The sequence below is a fragment of the Zingiber officinale genome, chromosome 1B (assembly GCF_018446385.1).
Source record: "Zingiber officinale cultivar Zhangliang chromosome 1B, Zo_v1.1, whole genome shotgun sequence".
Lineage (NCBI taxonomy): Eukaryota > Viridiplantae > Streptophyta > Magnoliopsida > Zingiberales > Zingiberaceae > Zingiber > Zingiber officinale.
Window position 1 is genome coordinate 101,164,394 of NC_055986.1, and position 9,382 is coordinate 101,173,775.

Here is a 9,382-nt window from a genome sequence, read left to right on the forward strand (position 1 = left end):
CCCAATTACTCGCTTCCTACGTATTCGTTAGTGCGCAAGCGGAAATACAAATACTAATTACGAATACAAAAGCTAATGATAAAGAAAAGAACAAGCAAACCAATGCACGTCGATGTAACGTGGTTCAGAGATGATGCTCCTACTCCACGACTGTCCGTAAGGTGGACGATTCAGATCCTTCGGTGGATTAGCCCTCGGTAAATTCCGGCTACTCAAGCAACTCCTTGTGGGTGGAGAAACCTCACCACAACACCAACCAAGAACACTTAGACACAAGAGACCTTGAGCACTTTGGTGACTACTAATTAGGTTTTAACCAAGTCTAATTTCGTCACCTTGGCCGACCTTCACAAGCTCCTTCTTATAGAGCTTGGAAGAAATCAACAAGCTGATTTACCCGTTACCAATCGACTGGTGCCAGCCCAACAACTCTCTACCAGCCGACGCTACAGTGCACCAGTTGACTGCTACAGTGCATCAGTCGACTGTTACAGTAACTGCTACAGTACCGTCAACTGCTACAGTACCCCCAGGGATTTTTTTCCCGAATACAATCTCTCATGCACTCGTACCCTCACGACTCACTTGACTTTTCTTTGCAGTCTTGACCTCTTGCCTTCAAGCTTACTTCCTTTAGCTCTCGTCCCTCGGATGCATCCAAGCCCGCGGCTTGTCCCCAATGCCATCCTTCGCGTATGCCTCAAAGTCGCTTCCCTCAGCCTTTGTCCTTGCTGCCTTGTCACGCCCCAGAGGAGTCCCTGTCCGAGAAAATTTCGGCAGCATCTCCCTTGTACGGTGGACAATCTGAAACTTTTCTACATCTCACAAATACCTCAGCCACAGGCGGCTGGAATAACAACAGTAAATAAAATCAATCACCACGCAGTTTATATATGTATTCAGCCTCTGGCTGTCACAACCACGCAGTTAATAAAAATAAACAACATAGTAATACTCTGACTCAAAATCAACCCTACTCAACTACACTCGTAAAGCCCAAATCCGATTTTTCTTACCTCTTCTGCCGTATAGGCAGGCATGTAGTAGAGTAAATCCAAATCATACTAAAAGTCCATCCAACGGAAAGATTCCATACAATATCCATATGTAAGTCCAAAACAAAACTAAAACAAAGTCTGATAGCGAAAAGCTAAAATAAAACAACAACTCAAAAACCAGCAGAGGAGTAGCACTATGTGCTGTGGGGACCAGCGACTGGAACTCCCTCCTGACAGCATCAACCTGAAAATAACAACAATGGAGGCGGGGTGAGTCCAACACTCAGCAGGTACAATTGATATGCAAAGTAAAGAAATAACACCTAACACTAATCATGCGTACAGTCTCCTGATATAAGAAAGATAAAAATATGCATCTGAAGTAAACAGGAGAGGAACTGTACTAACCAGGACCTGAGTATAAGGACAAACAGTCCGAGTGGTATAGGAATCCTGTATGCATGTCAAACATAGGTATCCAAACAATATGCAGCATATAAATGCAGCAAACACAAACACAAGCAATAAATGCATCATGCATATGATGCCAATGATGCGTCCTGGTCACCCCTGACGCCAGTCGATCATCTCATACAAAAGTGAGGCCGAGTGGGTAGGGCTGTGACAACCGTGCACTCTGTCGTCACTACTCCTGATGAGTGACCGAGTGGACGGGATGCTGTCGGAGTACACCTATCCTCCTACCCCAAATCATAAATGGGGGAGCGCAATGCTCTCATCTCCCGGTACACAATGACGGGGAGGAATCCCTGCCGGATAACACGTTGTGTCACACTACCCATGAGCGGACCAACGGTGCCTAACAGAGTCCCTGCTGCAACACACTCTGCCTGAATCGACCACTAACCCATGAGTGGTGGTGTGTGCAGATCCATGTAACTGGCGATGTGCTCAGCAATAATGGAGCGGACTATCGCACAGCATGCAATCATGCAAATGATGCATGGCAATAACCATATAAACATCCTGACCTAATCCATATATATAGAAAAGTGCATCATAGGTCAACGAATCCAAAACAATCCAAAGGTATACAGAAGGTATAAAACCTAGGTCCTGAACATGGTCAAGCATGGCATATCACTACCCCTATAAGCATGTATAGACAGGTAAAGTATACATGGGATGCAAAACAAATCAATCAATCAAACATGTACCAAGATTTGGGTAGTGATTAACCGGAATAGATAAGAACACAATTAATGCAACATGTTAATTTCATTACTAAGCATATCAAAGACAAAAAGTCAAAAGTACCCGCCTCCAATAGGAATGTCCAAATCCAACATCGAGATACTCGTCTCGCGTCAAAATCCTGTATCCAATAAATACATTTTTATTTAGCTAAAATTTGAATGAATTGCTAAATAAATCCTTAAAACCATTTAGGGCAAAACCCTAAATAATAATCATCAACTTATCTAAATAAAGTCTAACGATAAATTAGGGTTAGTTACCTAATCCCCAATCCACCATTAGATCAATTCCAAACTACCTAATTCTATCTATCAATCATCAACAACATGATCAAACTAAAACCCTAAACCTTACCTCAGTTCACAATCCAAATGACTGCGGTGAAAGGTTGCTTGCTGCTGAAAAATCCTCCACACTACCAGGATCAAAATAAAATCCACAACAACAATTAAATACCCTATACTATCAATTAGGGCAGCACCCATAACTCTGTAAATCTGAGCCTCAAACCAAAAATACCTAAATTTCCTTACCTATCTCGTAGCTGTGCTTGTTGATCCACCACAAAGAAGGATTGATCTATAACAGAGAAGAATATCCAAGCTCTGATCTTAAAGATCACTGCTCGGAAGGAAGGAGGGCGCCGGAAAGGGCACCGGCAGCATCAGAGAATCGGCTGTGTCGCGAGCCCTCAAGAGGAGGAGTCGCGGCGGCAAGGCACAGTGGTGGCAGCCGGCACTAAAGCTCGGTTGGATCCACGTCGGTGAAGGGAAGAAGGCGTCGGCACAACCAAATCTAGGGCACGACTGACAAGGGCAGCGGCGCCGGCAGAGCTTGGTGCACTCGGGGAAGAAGGAAAAACTCAACGAGGGATAAATAGAGAAGAGGGAAAGGAGGAGGAAACCGCCGAGTGGCCGGCGGTTAGGGCTCGGAGGAGTCGGCTGAGAGGGAAATCGGCGTCGGGGGGAAAAAAAACTCGGGCTCGCGGAAGAGGAAAAAGAAACGGAGGAATAAAAATAAGGAAAAAGAAAAAGAAAAGGAAAAGAAAAATAAAACTTTTCCTCATTTATATAGGGTAGTCTAAACAGGCTTTTCCGGGCCCCGTTTTTATCCCCGTGAACTTATCCGTACGAGCTCCGAAAAATTCCCGAAAAATTTCCAAAAATTCTGGAAAATTCCCTTAATCATATTCGCCTATTTCTGGTATTTTACATTCTCCCCCACTTATAAAAATTTGGTCCCCAAATTTCGTTATCTACCATCAGCAAGTACTAACAACAGATATAGAGTATAAATGCTGACGGTAAATAAATCACATACCTCAAGTGAAAAGATGGGAATATCGAGCTCGGATAGTGTCCTCGAGCTCCCATGTAGCCTCCTCGTCCGAATGATGCTGCCATCCGACTTTAACCAGCCGGATGGTCTTGTTCCGCAACTGACGCTCCTTCCGGTCGAGAATCCGTACCGGAACCTCCTCATAGGTAATGTCAGGCTGAGTCGGTTACATATCTCCTCAGCATGGATACATGAAATACATCGTGCACGCCTGACAGGGACGGTGGTAGTGCCAGTCGGTAAGCTACTGCTCCGATCCTCTCCAAGATCTCGAAGGGACCAATGTACCGCGGAGCTAGCTTACCTCTGAGGCCAAATCTCTTCACCCCTTTCGTGGGTGAAACTCACAGAAATACATGGTCGCCCACAGAGAACTCTAGTGGTCTGCGTCTCCGATCAGCATAACTCTTCTGGCGGTCCTGCGCCTCTGACATCCTCCGTCTGATAGTACGGACCAACTCTGCATCCTGCTGAACTCTATGAGGTCCCAACAACTGGGCCTCTCCAACCTCATCCCAAAGGACGGGTGTCCGACAAGGTCTACCATACAACGCCTCAAACGGTGCCATCTGGATAGCCGAATGGAAGCTGTTGTTGTAGGCAAACTCTACCAACGGCAGATGGTCCTCCCAACTGCCTCCAAAATCCATAACACACGACCTCAGCAGGTCCTCTAACGTCTGAATGGTCCGCTCTGACTGTCCATCTGTCTGTGGATGGAAGGTTGTACTAAAACGGAGCTGTGTGCCCAAGGCCTGCTGCAGACTCTGCCAGAAACAAGACGTGAACCGTGGATCTCTATCCGAAATGATACTCAATGGAACACCATGTAGTCTGATAATCTCTCGGCAATACAAATCTGCTAATCGATCCAGGGGATCAGTCCTCCGAATCGCTAAAAAGTGCGCGGATTTGGTTAATCGATCAACGATTACCCAAATCGCATCATGGCCTCGTCGTGTCCTCGGTAACCCTACCACAAAGTCCATAGTAATGTGATCCCACTTCCACTCAGGAATAGGAATCCGCTGAAGTAACCCTGCAAGTCTCTGGTGCTCAGCCTTCACCTGCTGACAAACAAGACACCTAGCTACGAAATTCGCGATGTCTTTCTTCATGCCGTTCCACCAATAGGAACGCCTCAAGTCTCGATACATACGGGTTCCGCCTGGATGGATCGCAAATCGAGAACGGTGTGCCTCCTGAAGTAGCTCCTGTAAGACCGGATGAGACTGAGGTACGCATAATCTGCCTCGGAAGAATATAATACCCTCCTCGTCTCGTGTAAACTCGGTCTGCTGCCCGGAAGCTATCTGACTGCTAATAAACTGCAAATGCTGATCACTGGCCTGTGCCTCTTGGATCCTCGTCCTGATCGACGACTGAGCAACCATGGTAACAAGAATACCCTGCTCTGTCGGTCCCTGCTCCTCCAGGTCTAACTCAGAAAAACTCTGAATCAAATCCGTAACCGAAATCCGGTGGCAAGCTAAAGTCCCTCTGGACTTCCAACCACATTAGCTTTCCCCGGGTGGTAGCTAATGGTACAATCGTAGTCCTTCAGGAACTCCATCCATCTCCTCTGTCGAAGATTAAGCTCCTTCTGAGTGAAAATATATTTGAGACTCTTATGATCAGTGAGAATCTCAAATGTGATACCGTATAAATGATGTCGCCATAGCTTCAGAGCAAAGATGATGGCAGCTAACTCCAAGTCATGAACTGGGTAGTTCTTCTCATGCTCCTTCAACTGACGAGAAGCATAAGAGACTACTCTGCCGTGCTGCATCAGAACAGCGCCCAAACCCTGTAGAGACGCGTCGGTGTAAAGTACAAATCCATCATCTCTGGAGCCGACACTAATCTCTGCTTCAGCTCCTGGAAGCTGGTCTCGCAATCCTCGGACCATACGAACTTCACGCCTTTCCGGGTAAGACGTGTCAGTGGCATAGCAATACGCGAGAAGTCCTCGACAAAACGTCGGTAATATCCGGCCAATCCTAGAAAACTGCGAATCTCCTGAACTGACTTCGGCTGCTCCCAACCGGTGACAGCCTCGATCTTCTGAGGATCAACTGAAATACCTCTGCTAGAAACCACGTGTCCCAGAAAACCAACTGAGGATAGCCAGAATGCACACTTGCTGAACTTCGCGTACAGCTGATGTCGTCGAAGAATCTCCAAGACTGTGCGAAGATGCTGTGCATGCTCCTCCTCGGAACGAGAGTAGACCAATATGTCATCAATGAAAACGATAACAAACTGATCCAGATACTCCAGAGATATGCGGTTTATCAAGTCCATAAACACCGCTGGAGCATTGGTAAGCCCAAATGGCATTACCAAAAACTCATAATGACCGTATCTGGTACGGAAAGCTGTCTTCTGGATATCAGAATCTCTGACTCTCAACTGATGATATCCGGATCGCAGATCAATCTTAGAATACACTGAGCTGATCAAACAAATCCTCAATCCGTGGTAATGGATATTTATTTCTGACAGTCACTGAATTCAGCTGCCTGTAGTCAATACATAACCTCATAGTACCATCCTTTTTCTTGACAAACAGAACTGGAGAACCCCATGGTGAAACACTAGGGCGAATGAAACCTCTGTCTAAAAGCTCCTGGAGTTGAACCTTCAGCTCGTTCAACTCTTTTGGTGCCATACGATACGGAGCTTTCGATGTCGGCGCGGTTCCCGGAATCAGATCAATAGCGAACTCCACTGGCCTTCTGGGAGGCAAACCTGGCAGCTCCTCTGGAAATACATCTGGGTACTCCCGGACTACAGGAACATCGGAGAGCTGCGAACTACTACTGTCCTCAGTACTGATCAACGATAACAGAAAACCATGACAACCGTGAGACAGCAACTTCTGCGCCTGAATCGCCGAAATAATCGAGATGCTGTCGTCTCTGATGCCAGTGAAACTCCACGAGGGTTGATTCGGAGGCCGGAAGGTGACCACCCTCGTCTGGCACTCAACGGTAGCATGATATACTGATAGCCAATCCATGCCAAGAATGATATCAAACTCGATCATCTCCAATACTAGAAGATCTACCGTAAGTATCATGTTGCCAAAGTCTAACGGGCAACCTCTGATCTCCTGGGTGACGTATAAAGTATCACCGGGGGGAGACAAATAATCGCCGCAACCTAACGAGGGTAATCTACCAATCTCCGCATAAAGGTACGGATATAAAAGAATGCGAACTACGATCAATCAAAATATCGCGAAATGCATAAATAGAAATCGTATCGCGGAAAATGGATCGGCCCGCTGAGCATCCTCTCGTAATCGCATGAACACAACCGGTCTCTGGCGGAGGAGGAGGTTGTAACATCTTTGCCAAGGCGCTGGACTATGTGCCGATAAGACCGAGAGGATGGTGGCGATCGCATTACTGGCCGGGACGAGTCTCGACATCGCCGAGTCGGATAATATGGTCCTGGAGCAAAACTGCGGTGTTATGAAGCACTGAGTACTCTGCCCAAGCATGCCAAATCTGCTGAGGGAGGCGATCCTCGAAGATTGGGCTTCGCCCTCCTCGATACGCCTGATCGACTAGACTGCCCCTCGACTGACCCTCAGGCCGTGTCTGAGCCTTCACCGACAATCTCGGCTCAGGTGCCCGGAGGTTGCAATAAAAGCAAACTGACCGCCCCAGAGCAAGCTGGGTGAAGTGATCTCTGGATCCACATCTGAAACAATGAGTATCACCGGAAGGTGGTTGCTTGTTCTCTGAGAAAACCGGGAACGTCCTGAAGAAGACCGCCCTGATTTCTACCCTGACCTGACCGTCTGTGACTACTCCGAGGTTGTCCTGTCGCCTGGTCTGCTGGACCTGCCCTGATGTCGACCCGTATGCTTTCTTTTCCTGTCCGGATATGCTGTTTGCCGAGCTAACTCTATCATCAAAGCTCGATTCAATGCATCAGAGTAAGATGTAATCCCTAATCCGACAAGCTGTACATGCAGATAACCGTCCAATCCCTGTATAAACTGCATCATGCGAGTTCTGTCCTCCGCAACTAACTCTAGACAAAATGCAACCGGAGGAATTCAAGATATATACTTGGCCATCGAGCGATTATTACGCCTCGGACTCATAAAATCTGTCTGCGAGCCATCCGATAGGACGGTGGAAAGAAACGGCTCTCAAAGCCTCTCGAACTCGGTCCATGTGACGTTGCGCTCACCAATAATAGAACGCTGAGTAACCCACCAGGCATTAGCTTCATCCCGTAAATGATAGGCAGCCAGCTCTGCTTTCTCCCACTCGGAGCAAGCCATATAAAAGAAAGTCTGCTCCATAGTCTCTATCCATGACAGAGCCATACTCGGATCGAGATCTCTGCGAAAAAGAGTGAAATGAGTCTTCATCGACTCGGCCAGTGCTGGAATCCTAGCTCGTGCAGCGACGATATCAGTGATCTGTGTCGGGACAGCTGTAGGAGCTGGCGGAAACACTGGAGCTGATACTACAGGTGGTACCGCGGAATAGACCGGAGGAGGAACTCCCGGTGCTGCTGTATATACCGGAGCATAAGCCGTCGGTGGTACTGCCTGGGGAACAAAAGTGGTGGCAGCTGGAGGTACGGTAGGTAAAGGTACCGGATGTGGAGCAGCTGCTGCTACTGTAGGCACTGGGGGTACAGGTGCCACTGGTATAGGATACACTGTAGGTCCAGGTGGCGGTGGTGCCGAGTACGTCGTAGGCTGCTCTGGTGCAAATGTCGGGTACGCCAATGGTACACCTGATGGTACGGTAAACAGGGTAGGCGTGGATACCGTCGGTGTGGCCAAAGTAGGTATCTCTACAGGAGCTATCGGGATTTGAGAGCCCGATGCTCCCGCTGCATTCTGAGTCTGTCCCTGACTGACAGGCTCACTAATAGTGGGCATCTCTGGCATATCCAAAGATCCCGTGGTCCTCCCACGTGGTCGTCCAGCACCACATCTCGCAGCAATACGTGTGGATCGTCTCATATCTATTAAATTAAATTACAGATATTACTACCAATATAACAACCATAAAATAACAACATACCTATTTGCTGTCTGGAGATGTTCCGTCGCTGTCCAGTCCCCAATTTGACCTCAAAATTCTGAACGTACATATCGCCGGAAATCCAAATAAATCCGAAACGGAAATCTGAAACATAACCATATCGAAAATCCGATAATGACCAGTTTAACTCGCAAACCTGGCTAACCCAAATATCCTGAATACCAACAACCGGTATCCGATAAATCTCCAGAACACCAAAAGCAGGTATCATAACCCGCTCTGATACCAAATAAATTGGTATCAGATAAATCCCGAAAATCCAAAATACGAAACAAAAGATCGTAAAACTGTGCTCTGATACCACTAAATTGTCACGCCCGAGAGGAGTCCCTGTCCGAGAAAATTTCGGCAGCATCTCCCCTGTACGGTGGACAATCTAAATTTCATAAATACCTCAGCCACAGGCGGCTGGAATAACAACAGAAATAAAATCAATCACCACGCAGTTTATATATGTATTCACCTCTGGCTGTCACAACCACGCAGTTAATAAAATAAACAACATAGTAATACTCTGACTCGAAAACCACCCTAATTAACTACACTCGTAAAGCTCAAAATCGACGAACTCACCTCTTCTGCCGTCCAGGCAGGCATGTAGTAGAGTAAATCCAAATCATACCAAAAGTCCATCCAACGGAAAGATTCCATACAATATCCATATGTAAAGTCCAAAACAAAACTAAAACAAAGTCTGATAGCGAAAAGCTAAAATAAAACAACTCAAAAACCAGCAGAGGAGTAGCA